The 25,706-nt window shown below is 40.4% G+C and overlaps 1 protein-coding gene across 1 annotated transcript in view; it reads left to right on the forward strand.

The window, feature by feature from the left end:
• The window catches only part of CPNE4 (copine 4), a 508,892-nt gene that overhangs the window by 83,550 nt on the left and 399,636 nt on the right, over positions 1–25,706 (forward strand). The window lies entirely within an intron of this gene.

Raw genomic sequence — 25,706 nt, forward strand, 5'->3', positions numbered from 1 at the left:
TTCGGCACTGCGTCGCTTTAACAGACAATTACGCGGTCGTTCGTCGTGGCTCCCAAACAAAATTGGTGTCCTTTTTTTTCCACAAATAGAGCTTTCTTTTGGTGGTATTTGATCACCTCTGCGTTTTTTATTTTTTGCGCTATGAACAAAAATAGAGCGACAATTTTGAAAAAAATGCAATATTTTTTACTTTTTGCTATAATAAATATCCCCCAAAAACATATATATATATAAAAAAAAAATATTTCCTCAGTTTAGGCCGATGTGTATTCTTCTACCTATTTTTGGTAAAAAAAATCGCAATAAGCGTTTATCGGTTGGTTCGCGCAAAATTTATAGCATTTACAAAATAGGGGATAGTTTTGTTGCATTTTTATGATTTTTTTTTTACTACTAATGTTGGCGATCAGCGATTTTTTTCGTGACTAAGCACTGAAATAGTGTGAAACGCGTCGGCTGTCCCTTCCTTTTGCTGTGTTTTGTGATGCATGCCCATTTTTACCAATAAAGACAACTTTTGAAGTTTCTTTGGAGTGCAGCTGTCCATCCCTTTAAAAACTCTACATTTGCGACATTATGGCGGACACTTCGGACAATTTTGACACATTTTTGGGACCATTGTCATTTTCACAGCAAAAAATGCTCTCCCCGTTCTTCAGCTCCGGGGACCGATCACGGGACTCCAGCGGCGATCGGCACCGTGTCCCGCGGTCCCGGTCACAGAGCTTCAGACCGCGCTGCATGCGCGTGCCCGCGACCCACGGCTGGGCACTAGCGGAGGACGTACCTGTACGTGCATGTGCCCAGCCGTGCCATTCTGCCAACGTAAATGTGCAGGAGGCGGTCCTTAAGCGGTTAAAAGAGGCACATCTAAGTATGCAGGCGTCCGGGTTAAAGCTGTCCACATAGACCATCCCCCTGCTGGATTTTGCTTTTAATCCCCTTGTGGAAGCTTCCATTTGTGGATGGACATTTTATGGTTACTCAACCTATCACATTGCTAAAAAAAAATATATGGACTATAAACTAAAGGACTTGAATAAATTGTTGTGGAACTAATCATTTGAGTATCCATTATTTCTTATGGGAAAATTTGCTTTGATATACAAGTGATTCGGAACGAATTATGCTCGCAATCCAAGGTTTTACTGTATTTTAATGTTGGTCTTGAGTCAAACTGGAGTTAAGCTCTGATATTAACATTTTAAATATTTTATGGTTAAACTGCACAGCTTAAAATAATAAGATTAGAACATTTTTGTATTTAATTTAGAATTAATTAATATCAATTAGAACATTAACATTAGTCCATAATCTGAGTGCAGGCAGTAGCAACCCAAAGTTTATGGTGATGGGTAGAATGTCTACCAGTTTCAACCATTGTGTGATTGTGATAACACGATTTCTATTATATACCGGTAATCTTCATCTGGCAGCACCACCAGCTGTAACAACTGTGCAACTGATTTGCCAAAGACCAAGAAATCCTGGCTTTTCAATAGTGCGTATTCCCACATGCAATAAGACTATACTAAGTTTTATGTTGTTTTTTTTTTGTTTTCTTGTTGTTACTAACAGGTCATATTTACTAATTTCCACATAGGGGCCCATTTTTTTTTTATATTAAAATGTTCTATATCGCAGTGGATAAGTAGATGTAGTACTTTTACAAACTTTCTATGTGCAATGGAAGGCAACTTTGTGTTACGACAGGATGCCTCTCCTCCTCCTATGACCACTTGACAATGCAGCTAACAAAGATATGGTTGAGCTCAATTCAGTTTTTTTATTTCATTTTTTTCATATATCTTTTTGCCGAGAGCTCCCGTTCCTATTAGTGTGTCAGTCTTTTTAAAGCAGACATTGTGGGTGTTATGAGAATAACAAAGATATGGCTGCTAGGGGTTCCAAGCACTTTCCCGAAACAAGTGCCAGCAAGAGGAATGTAGAGGGGCCACAGGCTGACATGGCTGACACTTGGACCCAGAGATAAGTTCCAGCTATCAATGCAGCCATCTCTTTTCTAGTTGCATTTTCAGATGGCCAATCATGTACAGTACCTGTCCGCGAGAATGTGTTTCCAGCACGACCGCATTGCACTGGTTCTCGGCGACAGGGTGCCAACATCTCTCACTCGCTGCAATAGGAAAAGCACATTCCAGCGAGTGCGAGATAGAAGCGACGAGGATCCGACTTGGATTCCCGCCAATTCTAGACACTGTGTTTGGTATGAATCATGAGGGGGAACTCCACGCCAAATTTTAAATAAAAAACCCTCCAGGAGCATACAGTAGGTCTGGTATGGATTGTAAGGAGAAGCCCCCTACGCCAAAAAAAAATGGCGTGGGGGTTCCCCCAAAATCCATACCAGACCCGTATCCGAGCACGCCGCCCGGCCAGTCAGGAAAGGAGTGGGGACAAGCGAGCGCCCCCCCCCCCCGAGCTGTACCAGGTCGTATGCCCTCAACATGGGGGGGTGCTTTGGCGCATGTAGCTAGCCTTCCACAGCACCTAGGAAGATGGAACAAAGTACTATATGTACTCAGGTAAATCGTCAGATTAACCAAGGGTCGCCATGCTGAGAAACTGCTGTTCATCAGTTACTCACTATATATTTCCACAAACAGACCTAGGTCTGTAACCAAGGCACCATTGGTCCATTTCTAATTTAGCATGTCTTGATATTTCAGCCAAATAATCTTTTCGGCCTTTGAGTGGCTTGCCCCTGTGTGCGTTATCCAGTGACGGTAATTCTTTCGACTTCACATCGAGTCACAGGCAAAAAGATCTTCATATGGTGTTACATCTAATCGTCTTTAAAACATCCCCTGAGGAAGCCCTGAGCGGCGAAACATGCCAGGACAATCACTCCAATGCTATTGTTGAGTGACTAATCTTTCCATCTGTTTTGAAGTCTAGATGTTTTCATGTATTTGTGCACATAACGCATAGCCAACTTTTCAACCATATAGCTGGCCTTCCACAGCACCTAGGGATATGGGACAAAGTACTACATGTACTCGGATACATCCTTACAGCTAGACATAATCACTAGTATCAAAGAAACAATCTCTTTTCTAGCTGCATTGTTGGACAGCCATGGGGCCAGGAGGGGTGTACTGTCCAATCATGTAGTTTGGACTTCCACAGCACCTAGGAAAATGGGACATAGTAGTATATGTACTTTGTCTTCTGTGGGACAGAGCACTGTAATAAAAAAATAAATGAATCGTTTTCTTTAATGCTAATAAACTGATATGCAGAATAGGCACAGGTTCTTTCATGCATCTCAAATTTTCTTTGGCAGCATCTCAGGACATTTCCCTAACTGGAGCCAATATTTGCATAAATGCACACTTCAGGTGTTGCAGTGTTGCAGCTTTTAGGGAATGCTTAAACGAAGATATGAAATTGCATGCAAACACTTCTAAGTGTCTGCTATAAACTCCAGATGTCAGCTTACGAGAATTAACGTCTCTACAGTTACACTTTTAGGTTTTACTAATTTTCACATTTAGGATTCTAACTGGGACATGATAAATATTACCTGTTACTGGCAACTGAGAATTGCTATTTAAGGGTAATAGGTGAATTGCAGGTTAAGAACTATCTGGGTGTTTAAACATTTTGAGCTTGTTTCCAGCACATTTCTACAGTGAACGGAAAAATATACTGTATGATATAAATTTGTCTTTACATTGTCACAAGCAGATTTATCTATACTGGCTAAAATTTTGATCTGAAGGGGAATTCAAGGCACAATAATTAAGACATGGTTCAGTTAAGAAACCCCTGGCGCATGCACCAAAACTTTCACTTACAAAGTTAAATTATGAAAATGCCATTAAATTGTCTTCTAAATCAGGTTACGTGATCCAGCTGGACTGCGGGCTAGGACGAGGGATTGGGACAGGGGCTCCAATTGGTAACACATTTTGTATTCACATGACACTGGGAGAAGTTTTGCCCACAGAACACTTAGTAGGCATAACACAGAGGGGCACTGTGCCGTCACTCAGCCTTTATGGGTGTAGAGATGGAGAATTACTGAAGTCACTGGAGTATTTGACTTGTGGTACACACCCTGAGCCACCAAGAAGAATGCCCTTAATGTCATGACAGTAGCCCATAGGAACTGCCTTTCAGATTGGGGTGGGATTTAGTGTCTTATGTATTGGGAATGTTGGATGCAGAGCAAATATAATGGAAAGGCATGTTGACTAGGGGTTAAGTTAGCTATCGGTGGGAAAAATGCCTTGAGTTCCACTTATTGCAAATGATGATACCGATGTGCAATACTAAAGAACAACATTTCCGTACCAAACTTCTTCACACAATCTGTCCTGGACAGTAGATCAAGTGAGCAAATGACTTGTGTTTGAGTTATGCTTCTCTTTGGCCTAGATTCTCCATGTGTTTCTTTGTCTTGCATAGGGATCTTGTGATGCTGGCAATTACAGGCAGTTTCCAGCATTGCAGGATCTCAATGTGATGCAAGGGATCTCACCTTCAGTCCTGGAGTTGCTTACGTTCTTACACAGTGAGCGTACCAGAAGAGATTTTATCTGTTTTCCTTTGTTCAACAACACGAGTGGAAATCAAGTATGTGTTAATTGCTACAAGACACTAATCAATGTATTTGAAATGCTTATATCTGTTATTTGTACTAAAACCAGTCATAATGTCTTTTATGCTTTCTGAAGTCAGGTATAGCGCTTTTCAAGAGAAAAATTACTTTCAAGAGAAAAATTCTTCTTATACCCGTTATTTGGGGATCTACATCTTGAGGCTTTTCAAAGAATCCTTAAGCCTCGTACACACGACCGAGTTTCTCGGCAAAAACCAGCAAGAAACTTGCTGTTTTTTTTTTTTTGCCGAGGAAACCGGTCGTGTGTACACTTTTCGACGAGGAAACTGTCGAGGATCTCGTCGAGCCAAAAAGAGAGCATGTCTTCTTTTTCCTCGACAGCAATGGAGAAATTTGGCTCGCCGAGATCCTCGACAGCCTAACAAGGAACTCGACGAGCAAAACGATGTGTTTAGCCCGTTGAGTTTCTCGGTCGTGTGTACGAGGCTTTTAGGGAATTTTAACAGCCGCACACACTAAACAACTAAATACCATGGAGAGCAGAAATTTTTATGCAGCATAAAATAGGGCTGGGGGTTGAGCTGGCTGTAGGTTCGTTAACATTTTTCAAGGGGTCCTTTCATTTATAGTACAGTTCTGTTTGCTTAATTGCTACAAAACATAACTACTGAACAATATGGGGACAGCTTCCTTAATATGTCTAATACATTTTTTTTTAATAACTACTGCTATTTTGTATACAACATTGCATACTGTGCTGAACATTGTCATATATGTATTATGCCTTATTTATTATATGAATGTTATATTTATTGTAAAAGAGAAATACACAAAATAGAGTTTTTGTTTCACCCTTAATTTCAGCCTGATATACAGACTGCATGTTTAAAATAATAATGGACAGGTTGCAAAAGCCCTGCTATGTGGGCATAAATAGTGGCGAAGCACTTACTTGAAAAGTGAACACATGAAAACATGGGTTTTGAGGATAGGAGAAATACTGCAAATATCAGTACTGGAAGCATTGTGTGGTGGGTTTGGGTTTTGTCTGAGCATGTGATCAGGACCAATCTATTGGCGCTGCCTTACAGACAGGGTAGCAATATTAGCGGTACACACGTTCAGGCTTTTGCCCGGCCAAATCACAACGTAATTTCATCGTAAAAAAATATAGAACATGTTCTATATCTAAAGTCCGATGAAATTCATCGGAATTTCCGATGAAAAAAACTCAGATGGGGCTACACACGATCGGAAAATCCTATGGAAAAAGTCCATCGGACTTTTTCCATTGGAAATTCCGATTGTGTGTACGCGGCATTAGTCAGCATTTTTGATGTTCTTATAATGTTCTCATGTTCTTGTAAAAAGAAAGCGCGGAGTGATGCCATCATCAATATGTTGCTTCTCTTTTTTTTTTCAGTAACATCCTGGTGGCAGTTTGGTGACCAAGCTGTATTGCGTAGCCTCCCTGGCGGTATGATTATGTCAGATTTTTGAATCTCAAAGCGGTACATTGTTTTGCATAGTAATTTGGCGTTTTAAATTGTAGGCCTGTAATTCGTAGTAATAACACACCTAAATCTGTCCAAACAAGAGTCTAGTAGACATCCCGGGTATGATAAAGTTTGAAACACAAAATCATAAATTATAATAAAATAAATAACTATAAATAATTTTAAAAATGTATAATATAATAAGAATAAAATGTATTTCCCCACGATTCACTATCGCTCAATTCTGCAAGTGTTCTAATTTACTATCGCTGTTTTCTAGCTGGTCTAAAACCACATTTGACGTATAGGGACACTTTTTGGTTGCCATGGTTTCCAGGTAGAAAGAACAGTATATATAATATAAAAGTGCATGCAGGGCATTGGACAAAGCACTAGAGACAAAAGGGAGGTGAAATGATTTGATACAGTAATGTAATCTGTAAGATTACAGTGTAGTGAAGGTGTTATGTTTTTTTTTACTTTTTGAATTTGCCAACGGGCTCCGCCCCCATGCGTCTCGACACTCGCAGGGAACGGAGCCTGGCACACAGAGCCGGCGTAGGACACAGCAGGGGGACTTCACAGGATCCTGGTGACAAGGTAAGTTGCCTTTACTAGGATTCTGCAATGCAATCCCGAGTGTGGCTTGGGGTTACCGCTAATGGTACTAAAATTTAACCCCAAGCCACACTCAGGAATACCGTCAGGAGGGTTGGTTAACAGCAGTAGAGAAAAGTGAGGTCACCAACCTGGCTGTGGTCTCTGGCAGGGTTTCTGAATCACAAGGATGGTTAAACATAATTGCAAATCCTTTGGCAGAGAAAAAAAAGTTCATGTATATGTATTTTAACAGTGCAATTAGATGTATTCTCAAAGTCAATCTTTCAATAAAAGGCCCAAGACCTTTGGTTATCTGTTACAGATTTTTCTTCATTGATATCATAGTGATTTCTTCAGTATCTAATCCTGCTCTACAACAATGTGATCTTATCTCACATACAACATATTTATTTTAAGCTCTCCATTCTCTGTATGCATTAGAATATGAAATAGTTTGCTGACACAAATAGTTATATACTAGGATGCAGTATAACAACTGACCCTCCCTACCTAATTTACCTTCAGCCTAATATCTTAGTGCTGTCACAATAGCATGCAAAGAGCACATGGCACAGTGAAGTAGAGGAGGTCTTAAACAAAAAATTCACAATTTATGCTAAAAGCTTAACAAGTACAGCATGTTCCTCCCATTCCACCCCCTTTAAAATAAAACTACAATGGTTCAAGTTCTACATCTTAGGTTGAATTTTTTTTAAGTATATAAATGTTATCCGCAAGAGCTGTTTTTTTTAACACTCTCCTTACCTGAATGATATTTAGTGCAGCCTGCCTGGATACAGAACAGGGGAAGGTGTGTTTGTGTGTGTGTGTGGAAGGGTTGGGGGGGGGGGGGGGGTGCACCACACTCATCTGATCATTCAGTTGTATGTATAAATTTGAGCATGAGTTATAGAGTTTTTTGAGAATAGTTTTTTTTAGTGGTGCAGCTAAAAATAGACAGGTAAACACTTAAAAATAAGTGTGGTTCTCTAGTTGCTGTGTGGTAATGAAGGTCCAAATGATTAAAAAAAGAAATATATATATATATATATATATATATATATATATATATATATATTTATATATCATATCTGCCTGCCAAGGTGTAAGTAAAATTATATATTCAATAAAAATAAAATATATTGCAACAACTTATTTTCCCCCGGGGGCTACTCTTTTTCTTGCTTTCACAATAACTCACCAATATGTTTTTTGCAATCATGAATGATAAAGATTTAATTTCTTTAGCCCAGGGTCACACTGGGCTACGGGAATGAAGTAGTGCAAGTTCAGCTGAACTTTCACGATTTCACTCCGGCTTGTTAGTCCTGATTTCGGCTGCGATTTCAGAGACATCTGTGCAGATGTCAATGTAAATCATGGCCTGAAATTTGCAAAAAGTAGTACAAAAACTACTTTTTCAAATCGGTGCAGCACCGCATATGCGTCGTCGCACCGATTAGGGCGATGCCATTTTCGGCACATACCACTGATTTGACATGCCAAATTGCATGTCAAAACGCACCAGTGTGAACCACGGCTTAAACTCAGTTAGAGGATCTCTCATTTTATTGTAAATTGGTTCCCCCTAACTCATGAGCCTTTCCAGTTAGCATTTGCCATTTATGCATCATACCTAACCTTTGGTCTGTCAGAAATAAGATAGCACATCTCCACCAAAGTGGCTGACCCCAGGTCAAAGGAAACTAGTACAGAACTATAATGCTGTCACAGCGCTTATTATTTGTGCGATACAACACTTTAAGTTGAGCACGACTGAAGCAATTACTGTTAGAGTTGGAATAGTGGGTACTTTGTCAAAATAAACGGTGCATTGTACATTACATTACATTGTACATTACCATAGAAAACTATTTTTTATTGATCCCACCACTGGCATCCAAAATTGATTCTATGTCTTAAAATATGCATTCATAACTATACTGAAATGAACCTTAGGTAATCAAGTAACCATTGATACTGTAGAAAACATCATACTGGTAAACCTTTGGTTTACTTTGTTACGGTATGCCAAGGTAAGGCTTGTAAACTGGTTGGTTCACCTACTAGTGTAATGTCCTACTGCTTTCCTAGGCCTTTAGGAAAAGCGCACAAGTAACATTTTAAAAACTAGAAATTATATTAGACTAAACATGCTTTTATTGCTATTCAAAGTAATTAAATTAAAGCACAATTCCGAAGTCCAAAATTGGGCTTTTAAGTTACATTTACACTAGTAATAGACAAGTTCCATTTTTCACAAAACGAAAGAGAACATAAAATGGTAATCAGCCACAAGGAGATGGAAAAGTGAATACCTCGACTAAACGTGGAATAAAAATCAGATCCCTTTTTACTAAATTGCTTTGGGTATTTTTTATTTTGTTTCTATATCCAATTGGTTAATGCAAGACCAGTTTTGGCTTCACAAATAACCAAATGCTGGTGGTCAATCAAATGTATGGGTGGTAGATTGCGTATTTTATGGAAAATATTTTAAATATATTCACTGTGGATAACATGGGGAAAATTTGCCTCACGTATGGCCAGTTTTGCACAAGAGGAGTGATGCACCTTATTTCGGCAGAGATGGTTTGGTACTATCAGTCCTATAACAACAAGACCTCATTTTTTTGCTGTTAACTTTGCTACATTAAAAAAAGGAACCCAAATACATTTTCGAGATTCATAATCTCCAGACTATTAGACCACCTTCACACTAAGGTGCTTTTCAGGCGCTTTCGCGCTAAAAACAGCGCCTAAAAAGCTCACGAAAACCCATTTCCATTAAAATTAATGAATGCTTTCACACTAGGGCAGTGTGCTGGCAGGGCTGTGAAAAACTCTCCTCTCCATTGAAATGAATGGAAAGCTCTTCAAAAGCGCCTGAAAAGCTCTACAAAAGCGCTCAGTGTTTTTACTGGCAGTTTCGAAGCGGCCTTACTGATGCCATATGGATTTCTCACATTTGCAGTACTAGGGACATACAGCCTGATGCATATCCACAACCACCTTCATTTTTAATCCCGAATTTCTTTCCATTCAGATATTGAAGGGAACCTAGACATAATTTATAGCTTGGTCATTTTGATGGGCCTGATTCAAATTATGCCATTGAAACAGATGATACATTTTTAGAAATAATAATAAAAAAAAGATAGAGATAAGGAATTTTATTTTTCTCTTATATTCGCTAAATACTTAGAAAACTTAGCCAAAGCCTTAAAAAAAACAAAAAAACATAAAGCCAGACACAGTAAGGCAATTTACATTTTAAGGAATTGAGCAGAGGCAGCTTCCATGTGTCTGTCAGTGTACACATCTCTTACAGGTGAAATGCTATTAAAAATCAGTCTTGTTTTAAAGCAAGGAGCTTCTGAAATCATTGGATACAACTGATTAATGCTTTAACCTACTTTTTAACCTACTTTAAACCTACACATAGTAAAAAATCTCCAGATGTAGTGTGGGACCTGATTTTTTTTTTCAGAACAGGATGTGTAGCCAAACACCTTAATGATGTCACCTAAAGTAACACATACGGTAAGTGATATAACATAAATGTGAAAAAACAACAATTAATGTGCAAATGAATGTCCATCCCAGCTAAACGGAGAAGATAAAATACTCTTACCTGAATGGAGAGGATCTGCCTGTCAGCGACAACAGATTGTAAACGTATAAATGGTCCCCGATAGCATCCACTCGACTTGTCAAAAGGCTGGACTGGAACCTCTCAGTAGAAGTAATTCAATCTGGATCCAACAGATAAACCCAAAGGGAGAGGCAGGGACCCCTTACTTCGAGCTGGTGGTGCGTAGTAGAAAGAAAAACCCGTTCACGGGATAAAAGGGCACGATGATAAAGCTTAAAAACTTAGTCCGGCAGGTCATGCAAAAAATGCTCCGGATGGAGCAGATAAAAAAGGTAAGGTTTTATTTTAATAAAACCAAATAATGACATAAAAGTGATCACAAAAATAGTAAAATGGAAATCAAAGCAATATGAGTTGTAGGCGTACCAAGCCATACACGTTTCGTCCTACGGGACTTCAGCTGGGGCATCTACCTGCTCCCCCATATTGCCATACTTATATAATAAATACTCCTGATTAAACTAAGGAACAAACCAATCAAACAAGCTCAACAGCATGTGTCTGTGATTGGAGGAGAGTCAGTCTCTACTGAGAGGTTCCATTCCAGGAGTATCGAATCGAATCCAGGTGTTACGTGTGGCTTTTACCATCCGGCCTTTTGACAAGTCGAGTGGATCCTATCGGGGACCATTTATGCGTTTACGATCTGTTGTCGCTGACAGGCAGATCCTCTCCATTCCGGTAAGAGTATTTTATCTACTCCGTTTAGCTGGAGGAATGTCCTGTTCATGATGATCAATGTGGCCACATGTTTTACAGCTTTTCACCTACTTATTGATGGACATTCATTTGCACATTAATTGTTGTTTTTTCACATTTATGTTATATCACTTATTTGTTACTTTAGGTGACATCATTACTATTAGCGCTACATATTTTTTCTATCACTTGTTCAATTTTTGTCACATTGTATAGCCGCTTATTATTACGGATTATTTACGTGTTTAGATTAGCGCAATTTTTCCTTCTTTCCACAGCCAAACACATTGACAAACATCAATTCTTCTTAAAAGTCATTTGGATGATGTTTAAACAAGGATTCCTCAATTCTATCTGAAAAACAGATACAGAGATGTTGTCAGGGGGAATACTGTGATCTCTGTAAGAGGTAATAAATTCCTGTTAAAATACGTCTAATACTCAGCTCACTTTAAAATTTGCTTTAATGATATATATATAATCATTACACATGGTGCATTTCCTTTAAAGTGACACTAAAGGTTCATGTTTTTTTTTTAAATAACAAACATGTCATACTTACCTCCACTGTGCAGTTCGTTTTACACAGAGTGGCCCCTATCCACCTGTTCTGGGGTCCCACGGCAGCTCTCGTGGCTCCTCCCTGCATTAGATAACTCCCTCTGGGAAGCTCTCTCCCGAGGGGGTTACCTTGCGGACGCGCTCCTTAGTCATACACTCGGCGTCCATAGACACAAATGCCGGACTCGACCCCGTCCCCCGGCGCACATGTCATAGGATTTGATTGACAGCAGTGGGAGCCAATAGCTGCACTGCTATCAATCTATCCAATCAAAGCCGGCACTCCGTGGTAAGAAGGACACACCCACGGAAATTTGGGGCTCAAGTAAGTAAAACGAAGAGACGGGGGGCCGGACACTGCAAGGTGTTTTTTCACTGTAATGCATACGATGCATTAACAGCTTAAGGACCGCCTCCTGCACATATACGTCGGCAGAATGACACAGCTGGGCACAAGCACCTACAGGTACGTCCTCTTTAAGTGCCCAGCCGTGGGTCGCGGGGCGCGCGCCCTCGGCACGCGCCCGTGACCTGGTCTGAAGCTCCGTGACCGCAGGACCCACAGACCCGATCGCCACTGGAGTCCCGCAATCGGTCCCCGGAGCTGAAGAACGGGGAGAGCTGTGTGTAAACACAGCTTTCCCTTTCTTCACTGTGGCACCGTCATTGATCGTGTGTTCCCTTTTTTAGGGAAACACAATCAATGACGTCACACCTACAACCACACCCCCCTACAGTTAGAAACACAAATGAGGTCAAACTTAACCCCTTAGCGCCCCCTTGTGGTTAACTCCCAAACTGCAATTGTCATTTTCACAGTAAACAATGCATTTTTAATGCATTTTTTGCTGTGAAAATGACAATGGTCCCAAAAATGTGTCAACATTGTCCGAAGTGTCCGCCATAATGTCGCAGTCACGAAAAAAATCGCTGATTGCCACCATTAGTAGTAAAAAAAAAAAATTATAAAAATGCAATAAAACTACCCCCTATTTTGTAAACGCTATAAATTGTGCACAAACCAATCGATAAACGCTTATTGCGATTTTTTTTTACCAAAAATAGGTAGAAGAATACGTATCGGCCTAAACTTAGGAATTTTTTTATATATATATATATATATTTTTTTTGGGGATATTAATTATAGCAAAAAGTAAAAAATATTGAATTTTTTTTCAAAATTGACGCTCTATTTTTGTTTATAGCGCAAAAAATAAAAACCGCAAAGGTGATCAAATACCACCAAAAGAAAGCTCTATTTGTGGGAAAAAAAGGACGCCAATTTTGTTTGGGAGCCACGTTGCACGACCGCGCAATTGTCAGTTAAAGCGACGCAGTGCCCGAATCGCAAAAACTGGCCAGGTCCTTTAGCTGCCTAAAGGTGCCGGTCTTAAGTGGTTAAGGTGAAAAAACATGTAGATTTACAACCCCTTTAAATCTGAAATCAAATAAATGAAAGCTGAAACAGCAGGTAAGTACTGAAACCTTTTGGTGCACACTTTACTAAAGAGGTTAAGACTCTTAACTTACTAAATTAAATAAAAACTCACATTTTTCAGTTATGTGGAAAGCAAATTCCTGTTCATTTATTTCATCTGCACATGATTTGGTGTTCAAAGTGAACACAGATATAATTTATTAAGGCAAGATTTCGAACTTTAGTAAATCAGCCCCTATGTCTCGTTTAGGTAATTTTTCCACATAGCTGATTTAATGCAACCCTGTTAGTTTAAACAAATATCAAAATAAAGTACCCTGCAAAAGAGGGTGTGCCTATTTCCTTTCCATTCCAGCACAGCAGCATCTGTCATTATCTTCAGCACTCAACACTTCTGTAAGTGCCAGGGGCACCCATTGCACAGTGTAGTTCTATCCCCTATGTAAGTTACTGCTCAGTCCTCTAGTGACCTACAACACTCACCAATGTGTTGAATGATGAAGACATTGAGAAAGCCAGAATGCAGGGTTGGTAGAGAAAATAATGTACTAGATTTTTTCTGGAAGTAAACTCAATCATGAGACTGGAGCTGACAAGAATTATCCAAGATAAAAAGAAAAGTATGGGAATCCATTTTTTTTTGCAGATTCATACTTACCTAGCTGGAGTGGATGCAGCATTGGTCCGATGCTGCATTTGTCCTCTGCCAGCGTTAACACTGAGACTCAATCATTCAAACGCCATTGATCGCTCAGTTCTCAGTGCTTCCTAAGCTGAGAGCTGATGACTGTCAGTCATCAGCTCTCTGCTCTCCCTCACTGGAGCGCTGGGCTGTGGAGGGGGTGGGAGCAGCCAGTTTAGGCTCTCAGTGGCTCACTGAGAGGCTGAGTCAGGTGCTAGTACAGGCATGTGGGTCAATCCCGACCATATGGTCACGATCTTGCCAGAGCCTGGACCAGCTCTGTGACATCAGCAGACAGAGATCTATCTGCTGAAAATGGGTCACAGGAATGCAGAACAAACTGCACTCCTGTGATTTACAGAAGTACAGACAAATGATCTTTGGTGTACTTCTACTTTAAGGTAAGAATTGACAACTTCAATCTTTGTTTGACCTCTTGGATCCACTAACACGTCTTGTATTAACTACTTGCTTACTGGGCACATAAACCCCCTTCGTGCCCAGGCAAAATTTCAGCTTCCGGCACTGCGTCGCTTTAAATGACATTTGCGCGGTCGTGCGACTTGCCTCCCAAACAAAATTGATGTCCTTTTTTCACCACAAATAGAGCTTTATTTTGGTGGTATTTGATCACTCTGCAGTTTTTATTTTTTGCGCTATAAACGAAAAAAGAGCAACAATTTAAAAAATATATATATATTTTTTACTTGTTGCTATAATAAATATCCCAATTTTTTTTTTAAAAAAACTATTTTTTTCTCAGTTAAGGCCGATACGTATTTTTCGACGTATTTTTGTAACAATAAATAAAAAAATCGCAATAAGCGACTGGTTTGCGCAAAAGTTATAGCGCCTACAAAATGGGGAACAGAATTATGATTTTTATTGGGACTGCGATATTGCGGCGGACATATCGGACACTTTTGACACAAATTTGGGACCATTCACATTTATACAGCGATCAGTGCTATAAAAATGCACTAATTACTGTATAAATGTGACTGGCAGGGAAGGGGTTAACACTAGGGGGTGAGGAAGGGGTTAAATGTGTATCCTGGGTGTGTTCTAACTGTGTGGGGGGAAGGGGGTGACTGGAGGAGGTGACCGATGCTGTGTCCCTATGTACAAGGGACACAGATCGGTCTCCTTTCCTCTGACAGCACGTGGAGCTCTGTGTTTACACACAGAGCTCCACGTCCCTGCTGTGTTCCCGCCGATCGCGTGTACCCGGCGGACATCGCGGCCGCCAGGTACACGCATCGGCTCTTCAGCGATGCGCCGGGACAGTGTTTACCCGATGCGCGCCCCCCAGTGGCGCGTGCAGGTGATGCACTTTAAAAGACGTCCAAAGACGTCCACTTGGCACTTGAGAGCCGCACTGTGGACGTCTTTTGTCTATAGCGCAGGTCTCAAGTGGTTAAACCTTCCTAGAGTACTTTATTCATCTAAAAGAATCGCGATTTAGATTTAAAATAATATATAAATGTGGCATTTACTCAATCCACCGGAGCCGCTGCGGAGATGTGTGAACCGGCTCCATAGAGAGACGGTCATAATCTCCTGCTATGCAAATTGGATGCGGTGAAAGCTGCATCCAATTCGCACATAGATGTGAATCCAGCCTTAGACATTCACCTGAGTACTACTAGGTACCTTAAAATAAACCCAGAATTATTTAAAGATTAAAAAAACAGGAACTACTGAAAAAAGTTCTACTCTAAGATTGTAAAACCGGTACGGAAAGATTTACCGTATGTTTTATAAAACAATAAAACTAACCAATGTAGTGTTTTAAAATGTTACCAGCAAAACATTCCTTTTCTATTCTTAAGACTGCTGTTTCTAATATATCTCCTACTATGTTTTCATTTTTATGAAGTTGTACAATTATTTGAAGTCCGTTGGGAGACAAGTAGTTTTATTGCTATAATTATTGCATTAGAAACATATAAAGAAATTCATTGATTTTAGCGAAGTGTGAAGTAGTGGGGGATCGGTAAACAGCAACAATGCTTTGGGGTTGAAACGTACAAATTCTTATTAGTGATTCACAATTAGTTTACTTTGCTCCAGGCACAAGCTTGCTATCCTGTTTGATATTAGTGCATAGCAAGATGAAGTCAGCAAGAAAACTGGTTGCTAAGCAGAGCATAAAGTTTATTGGAAAACAATTGCCTTTTATTAAAAAAGGATATCATAAATCATAAATATCACATACGTGAAAGTAATTACTGCATGTACATTTTTTCACTTGCTGCTTGGCATCTGAGGCAGGCCATACATTATGCCATTTTCTTACCTTCAACCATGCCTCGTACACACGACCGAGAATCTCGTCGTAAAAGAAACGTTGTTTTCTTCAACAAGGTTCTTGTCAAGCTTTCCTTGCATACACACTGTCGAGACCAAATCTCGTCGTTCTCAAACGCGGTGATGTACAACACCTGCGACGGCACTATAAAGGGGAAGTTAGATTCCACTGGCGCCACCCTTGGGGCTGCTTTTGCTAATCTCATGTTACCGCATGTTAAGTAAAAGTTTGGTGAGAGACGATTCGCGCTTTTCAGTCTGTTACAGAGTGACGAATGTGCTATCTCCATTACGAACGCTACTTTAACCAAGGTGCGCTCCTGTCTCATACTGTATTCTAAGCATGCGCGGGTTTCTAAGCATACACAGGAACATGTTTCTCGTCGTAAACCAGCCCGACGGGAACCACAACGAAAAAATTGAGACTCCCTACGAGAAAAAAGAGAGCATGTTCTCTTTTTTTCTCGTCGAGATCCACGACAGTTTTCTCGACGAAAAACATACACTCGACTGTTTTTCTCGGCAAAAAAGCTCTGCCAGCATTTTTCTTGATGTTTTTTGCTGAGGAAAACAGTCATGTGTACGAGGCATCAAGGTAAGAAAATTGCTTGATTCCCCCATCAACACTTTTTTTTTTCTGTCTATTTATTCTCTTTAAAACTAACCAAAAGAAGAAAAAAAAAAAAGATAAAAAAAAAAAAAGGGATAAGCAAGCAAAAATGTTATTAAAAGTAATTATTCTTCCGCATATGATGCTAAACTTTCACGGAGACAATGGGGGTCCATCTTCCATGAGAAAGTCGCCAAAATTGTTAAGTCTGAGCGAAAAAAAAAAAAAGAACACTGACTCAGCACACACACAACTCTATTGTGTTCTGCCAAAGGGGAGTGATTCCCCACCAGCAGAATACAATGATTACTGGCAGTGATACAGTGAAAAAAAAACACAGTCTGGTTACAACCAGCCTGCCCATAGATGGATCGAAGATTGGGCCAGTGTCTACTGAACCTGGCCAAATTTTGATCTGTCTGTGGCCAGCTCTTACAATTACTTTTTAAGACATTTGATATTATAAGGTAAATGGCATTTAGCACCAGTTTAGATTCCTCATGCTTGTACTTATCTATAAAGTGTTGTGCGTGTGTATTCTTATGAAGTTGCACAATAAAGGAAGAATAAACACAGTATACATTTTCTAATAAATATATAGGAAGACATATTTGTATTTTAAAGAGATCTAGCCACAGGTGGTCTTATACAAGAATCAATATATTTACAAGACATTTAAACTGTTACATTTTAATGCATACGTTCCTCAGAATAAAATAGCAGCTCTTCTCTGCACTTTTTTTTGCAAATAAATTTGGACTGTTGTGTCATGTTATCAGCCTGTTTATTGTAAATGTAATGGCAATGCACGAAAAAGGGTAGAACATTGTGGTGCACTGCAATGTGAGTGTATTACCCACTACTGTAATAGTTTGTTGGGGTTCACATTTAAACGTAAAGACACCGCAGCAGAACATGCGAACAGGCAAAAAATGTTTTCGAACATGCGAACATCGTTAAAGTCTATGGGACACAAACGTGAAAAATCAAAAGTGCTAATTTTACGGTTCCCCATTCTTTTCCTGCGGCCAGCCGTTTTGCGTGCTCGTATGAGGGTCTGGTATAGATTTTGAAGGGGGCCCCTACGCCAATTTTTTTTTAAAAAATGGCGTAGGGGCCCCCCTCAAAATTGGCCTGGTATGGAATTTCGGGGGACCCCCATGCATTTTTTTTTTAATTTTGGTTCGGGGTTCCCCTTAAAATTCATACCAGACCCAAATGTCCTGGTAATGGACTGGGGGGGGGGGGGTAACCTATTCCGGTTTAAATTACTTTTTTTCTCTTAGAAATGTCATTTTGTGCAGAGACCGTTCTAAACACAGGGAAAATGTGCTACTTTACAGGCATACTATAGACACCCCCCAGGTACAAAATGTAAAGGAATATTTCACTTTTATTGTTTCACTTTAAGCCTTTTTAAAATCACTGCTCCCGAAAAAACTGTAGTTTTTAAAACTTTTTTTTTTTGCATTGATACATGTCCCCCGGGGCAGGACCCAGGTCTCCAAACACTTTTTAGGAAAATAACATGCATATAAGCCTTACAAAATTAGCACTCTTGATTTATCCCTTAGACTTTTAAAGGGTGTTCTGCGGCTTTTGAATTTGCCGCAAACACCCCACATTACTTACATTCAACTCAAACATCAGGCTTGACTACTCCCTGTATGCACTGTGTGAGAGTGCACAGTGGGCTCCCCTTGCCTAAGGGCCTGTGTACTCTGCACACACTTACAAGATGGATGATACACCCCTGTTGACAATGTTGTTTGTTATTTTGTTTGGTTATTATTCTTGGCAGGTTATAAAGCTCATTGGCTTACAGACCCTTGTCTGATACATCAGGGAAATTATTATTCCTTTATTATTAGGTATTCTACAACACTGTGTGTGTCAATTTTGATTAATTTTATATGCTAGATTTTATATTTTATTAGGTTTACTATTATGTTCATTGAGCAATAAAGTTGTTTGGTACTTTGTGAGGTGTCATTTAACCACTTCGTTACCGGGCCTATTTCGGCACTGTTCTCCTTTATGTAAAAATCACAATTTTTTTGCTAGAAAATTAATCAGAACCCCCAAACATTATATATTTTTTTTTTAGCAGACACCCTAGGGAATAAAATGGCGGTCATTGCAACTTTTTTTCTCGCACGGTATTTGCGCAATAATTTTTCAAACACCTTTTTTTAGGGAAAAAAACAGTTTCATGAATTAAAAAATAACAAAACAGTAAAGTTAGCCCAATTTTTTTGTATAATGTGAAAGACGATGTTACGCCGAGTAAATAGATACCTAACATGTCACGCTTTCAAATTGCGCACACTCATGGAATGGCGCCAAACTTCGGTACTTAAAAATCTCCATAGGCGACAATTTAATTTTTTTTACAGGTTACTATTTTTGAGTTACAGAGTAGCTCTAGTGATAGAATTGTTGCACACGCTCTAACGCACGCGATGATACCTCACATGTGGGGTTTGAACAGTGTTTACATATGTGGGCGGGACTTGCATGCGCGTTCGCTTCTGCACGCGAGCGACCGGGACAGGGGCGTTTTAAATTTTTTTTTTATTATTTTATTTTATTTTTTTACTTCTTTTTTTATTTTTACACTTTTTTTGACATTTTTTTTTTTTTGATCACTTTTATTCCTATTACAAGGAATGTACACATCCCTTGTAATAGGAATCACTGTGACAGGTCCTCTTTATGGAGAGATGTGGGGTCAATAAGACCCCACATCTCTCCTACAGGCTTACAAGCATGAAATCGGTGAAAAACATTTCACCGATTACATGCCGACAGCCGCGATTGCGGCTTTGTTTACTTCCGGGTACCGGGCGTGAGGTCATAACGTCGCGCCCGGCCCTCCGACGGTCATAGAGATGACTGTGACCGTCTGGTCACCAGTCATCTCTATGGTTCAGCAACGCGCGCCGGCCGATTCGCTCTCCGGGCCCCCGATGGCACGGGAGAGCCCGGAGAAGCACCGGATGGCGGCGGGAGGGGGGGGACGTCCCCTCCCGCTGCCTAGAAGAACGATCGAGCGGCGGAACCGCCACTTTGATCATTCTTCTGGTGCACAGAATCGCCGGCTGAAGACAGAGATATCTGAATGATGCCTGCAGCTGCAGGCATCATTCAGATATCACCGCTCAAAGTCCAGGACGTCCCAGGACGTCCTACGGATCTGAAGTGGTTAAAGGAAGATAATTTTTCTTTTTAACCCCTCTGGCGGTATTCCCGAGTCTGGCTCGGGGTGGAATTTCAGAACCAAGAGCGGTAACCCCGAGCCAGACTCGGGATCGCCTCGCAGCATCCACAGGCATGGTTTACTTACCTTGTCCCTGGATTCTGCGATGCCTCTCCGCTGTGTGATCGAGCGGTGTCCTCGCTCGATTCACACAGTGCCTGTGTGCTGCCGAGCTCCGTTCCCTGCTACGTTATGACGTACGGGGCGGAAAACAGTGCCAAATTCAAAAAAGTAAATAAACACAATACATACAGTATACTGTAATTTTACAGATTACAGTACTGTATGTAAAAAATACACACCCCCTTTGTCCCTAGTGGTCTGCCCAGTGTCCTGCATGTACTTTTGTATAATAAAAAAATTTCTTTCTGCCTTCAAACTGTAGATTGTCCATAGCAACCACTTGCAGAATTGAGCGATAGCGATTTGTGGGGAAATTCGTCATAAAAAAATAAAAGTAATGACAGCGACAATTCTGCAACTGAGCAAATTTCAGTGTTTTTGATTTGATTACATTATTGAATAATTGTTATAATAATTATATTATTATTTGTTGTAATTATTTATAGTTATTTATTATATTATAATTTATGATTTTGTTTTTCAAACTTTATCATACCCGGCATGTCTACTAGACTCTTGTTTGGACAGATTTAAGTGAGTTATTCCTAAGGCCCCATAGACACGAGGGGATCTCCGCTGGAAACGGTCCGCCGGACCGTTTCCAGCGGAGATTCCTCCTCCGGATTTGGATCCGATGGCTTGTACTCACCATCGGATCAAAATCCGCGCGGAATTCATCCGCGGTGACATGTCGCACCGTCACCGCGATGATGACGCGGCGACGTGCGCAACGCTGGAAGGTAAGTACTTCCACGCATGCGTCGACTCATTACGACGCATGCGAGGGAGGGGAGCGGATGGATTGATCCGGTGAGTCTGTACAGACCACCGGATCAATCCGCTGGACCCGATTCAAGCGGATAGATTTCTTAGCATGCTAAGAAATTTATATCCGCTTGAAATCGATCGGCCTGAGAAATCTCCGCGGATAAATATCCGCTAGGCCGTACAGACGACCGGATTTGTCCGCTGGAACTGATCCGCGGATCAATCCCAGCGGATAGATCCGGTCGTGTGTATGGGGCCTAAGAGTTACTGTACAGGCCTACAATGTAAAACGCCAAATTTCCTTGCAAAATAATGGTACCGCTTTCAGCACCTAAAATCTGAAATAATCATACCGCCAGGGAGGTTAAAGGGGTTGTAAAGGTTGTTTTTTATTTTCTAAATTGGTTCCTTTAAGCTAGTGCATTGTTGGTTCACTTACCTTATTCTTCAATTTCCCTTCTAAATGTTTTTTTTCTTTGTTTTCTTTGTCTGAATTTCTCACTTCCTGTTCCTCCCCAGTAAGCTGTTCAGTAAGATTTTCTGACTGACTTTCCACAGCTCGGATGATGGTGGAAAGCTTACTAAGGAGAAACAGGAAGTGAGAAATTCAGACAAAGAAAAAAAACATTTAGAAGGGAAATCGAAGGGAAAAGGTAATGCACTACCTTTTAAGGAACCTGTTTATAAAATAAAAAATAACCTTTACAACCCCTTTAAGGATTTCCAACATGATTTTCCTTGCAATTATTTTGTTTTTTGGCCTTCTTGCCTTGTATTTACAAGAGCACTGCAGATAAATTAAATGATTGAGGATTACAAAAAAAACAATAATTGCTAATTGCATAATTAAATTGTGAAGAGGTATATTGCTTTTGCTTCTGTCTAAAAAAAAAATTTGCTGTTCACAATCTTTATGTGCACATAGTATCCAATTACAATAATTCAGCATCCCAAGTAATTTAAACAATATCATCTGAGATAATTAGCTGCTCAGTCAGAACTAAAAGGTATATAGTTTAAGATTTGTGTGTGCTTGTAAAATAATATGTATGAAGATGCATAGTTTCTCATAAAAACAATTGGACTACACAGTGGATTCTTCAAACTTTTATGAATCATGGGTAAATTAAACGTTGGAACCATCAGAACCTCTGTAATCAATAAAAAAAAAATTCCTAGCACATGATTGGCCTTTTAAAGAAAACAAAGCTTCACCTTTTTTACTATTAAGGCCTTATGTAGACTACTGTTGCAAAAAGTGGCCTGGTCTTTGGCCAGCCAAATGGTCCAGGGCTGAAGTGGTTAAAGTGGACAACTATTACATGTTATAAAATCTATGGTCTATGGTCAAAATTTTTAATCGCTATATTAATTTCTATTTTGAATATCAATAAAATTCCAAAGAACTAAAATGTATATTCTTAATAAAGTGAATAAACAAATAAGTGAATATATATATATTTTTTTTGGGGGGGGGGGGCGGGACTGCAGCTGCTACTTAAGATTTTCAAATTCCCTTAATAAACAAACATATACGATCTCACAGGAATGTAAATCCTCAATAATGTCATTCCATTTTATTATTAAAACACACACATTTGTGCTGTATAGGCAAGAGACAGAAGAGAACCTGGAAGCGCCTATGCTGGCATGTGCTCCATGGGCCAGATTTGACGTCAGCGGAACCAGAAACTCTGACCAACGTGTTTCGCCACTCCTATGGGTGAAACACGTCCATGTCCTTCTAACATACTAATATTAATGTAATGATCTTAAAGTTTGTAAACTTAGGGCCAGATCCACGTAGCCTGGCGCATTGTTCCGTCCGGCGTAGCGTATCTCTGATACACTACGCCGCCGTAACTTTCAGCGTATTTTCCTTATCCTCAAAGAATATGCGCCGTAAGTTACGGTGGCGTAGTGTAACTTTGGCGGCGTAAGGGCGCGCAATTCAAATGGATGTGATGGGGGCGTGTTTTATGTAAATACGTCTTGACCCAACATAAATGACGTTTTTTTTAACGGCGCATGCGCCGTCCGTGGAGGTATCCCAGTGCGCATGCTCAAAATTAACCCGCAACAAGCCAATGTTTACGACGTGAGCGTCATCCTACGTAAAGCCCTATTCGCGAAAGACTTACGCAAACGACGTAAAAAATTCAAATTTCGACGCGGGAACGACGGCCATACTTAACATAGGATACGCCTCATATAGCAGGGGTAACTATACGCCAAAAAAAGCCTTATGGAAACAACGTAAAAAAATGCGCCGGCCGGACGTACGTTTGTGGATTCGCGTATCTAGCTAATTTGCATACTCGACGGGGAAATCGACGGAAACGCCACCTAGCGGCCAGCGTAAAAATGCACCTTAGATCCGACGGCGTACTAAGATGTACGCCAGTCGGATCTAGCACAGCTTCAGGCGTATCTTGTTTTGTGGATACAAAACAAAGATAAGCCGGAGCAAAATAGAAGTTACGCGGCGTATCAATAGATACGCCAGCGTAACTTCTTTGAGGATCTGGCCCTTACTTTGTAAAGATCCCCACACATTTACTTTCTTGAATTCTGTGACACATACTCTGCCCTGTGAATAGGCACTGTTGTGTCATACATTTCACATTGCCTTCCTTCTGACCTACATAGTTGCTGAAAAAAAAGGAGTTGCATAAGGCATAGTCACTAAAATAGTCACTTATAATTGGCAGTGTGCAGGTGGCTGTGAAGCCAAAAACAGCAGAACTGGCTGCCCACAGTTAGGTAAAAGTCGGAGATGAGAGTTTACAACTTTAAAGTGATTGTAAAGGTTCTATTTTAATTTTTTTAAAATAACAAACATGTCATATTTACCTTGACTGTGCAGCTCGTTTTGCACAGACTGGCCCCGAACTGCGTTTTCTGGGGTCCGACGACGGCTGTCTCAGCTCCTCCCTGCCTCAGATAACCTCCTCTGGGAAGTGCTCTCCCAAGGGGGTTAGTTTGCAGGCACGCTCCCATGTCCTGCATTTGGCATCCATAGCCGCCGAGTGCAGGACTCGGCCCCAGTCCTGGCGCCCGCATGATTGGATTTGATTGACAACAGCGCAAGCCAATGGCTGCACTGCTTTAAATGTATCCAACGAAGAGCCGAGAGCCCCGGGCAAAGACTTTCAAGGGCTCAGGTAAGTAAAACAGGGGGGCTGGGGGGCGGTAATCATCAGATGTTTTTTCACCTTAATGCATCGGATGCATTAAGGTGAAAAAACAGGAGCCTTTACAACCCCTTTAAGGAAAGGAGCACTGAATCAGATCTCTGATCCCCCTGTAATAGAGTTAACATCACCAAATTCTTAGGTTTTTGGACACATATTTGGCTCCAGATGCCCTTCTTTCTCTGGGAAAGGTAAATATTTCCGTCCCAAATACTCTTTAATTATTTACCCCAGCAAGACTGGTAATATAGCTTTAAATCGCCATTTGAATATACAGAACATCTACTTTATATGAACAGTGTCATTTAACACAATGTAATGTATATTTCTACAATGATAAATTCAACTTTGGAAATGCAAACACACAGTTTGCTTGTTTTCTAAGTATAACATATCTTTAAAATAACAAGTAAATTGTTAGAGGAAAGTGCTTTGAAGCACCTAGCAGGAACCTCCTGCTTACTAAGCAGCCTGGGTTCTCCCCATGTGGCTCTTCCATCCTGTATTACATCAAGCAAAGTGATTAATTATACGGTGCTTTCTAATTAGATAAAATCCTGGGAATTCCTGAAACGGAATTCAAATTAGAAAGTAGAATTATAAATCTTTAACCCCCTTTCTGCATGAGGATCATAATTAACTCTTGCCCTTTTTAATTTATAAATTTGCTGCCCATAATCCATTGATTTAAAACAATGAAAACATGACGTTTTATGTACTAATTCAATATTTTTTTTAAACATTTTGTATTTCAATTAACCAAACTAAATGTGTATGGTCAGTTTCTGATTACAAAGTACATTACTAATAATTTATGAAAGTGCAAATTCCTTAATAAGTAATAAATATTACTTTAAACCAGTAGAACATAATTATTACCGATTACCTTGATAGTGCTAGTAATACCTTTCTTAATTATAACCTCCCTTTAAAAGAATGGGGGGGGGGGGGTAGATAATAGTGTTCCCTTCAACAGAAGGGTATGGATTCGTAATGCATATCACTTCAGCAACAAAGAGCTGATCAACAGTTTGTCTCTATCAGCAACATGATTGTTGCTGGTAGCGCACTATAAGACAAGGGGGCTCTCTTTTAGAAAGTGGGATGTGTGGTTTCATCCTACCAATCCTCTAGAAGGGCCGTCAAAGTAAGGATTTTCTGTTTTTTTTCACGTCGGCTCTCTGCAACAGAAAAGTGATAGATAATCTCCCCCTGTATCTATCATCGAGGAAGGTTATAAGTCTTGAAGTTGCTCCCCTGTACCAATGAATGGAAAATCCATGTTAACCACTTCCGGACCGCTGCATGTACATTTACGTCAGCAGAATGGCACGGACAGGCACATTGGCGTACCTGTACGTCCCTGCCTAGACGTGGGTTGGGGTCCGATCGGGACCCCCCCGTACATGCGGCGGTTCCCGTGGCTTCAGGAGCGATCCGGGACGAGGGCGCGGCTATTCGTTTCTAGCCGCCCCCTCGCGATCGCTCCCCGGAGCTGAAGAACGGAGAGAGCCGTATGTAAACACGGCTTCACTGTGGCGGCTGCATCGATCGAGTGATCCCTTTTATAGGGAGACTCGATCGATGATGTCAGACCTACAGCCACACCCCCCTACAGTTGTAAACACACACTAGGTGAACCCTAACTCCTACAGAGCCCCCTGTGGTTAACTCCCAAACTGCATATATTGGCCTAAACTGAGGGAAAAAAATGTTATATATG

This window comes from Rana temporaria, chromosome 5 (assembly GCF_905171775.1).
Source record: "Rana temporaria chromosome 5, aRanTem1.1, whole genome shotgun sequence".
Classification (NCBI taxonomy): domain Eukaryota; kingdom Metazoa; phylum Chordata; class Amphibia; order Anura; family Ranidae; genus Rana; species Rana temporaria.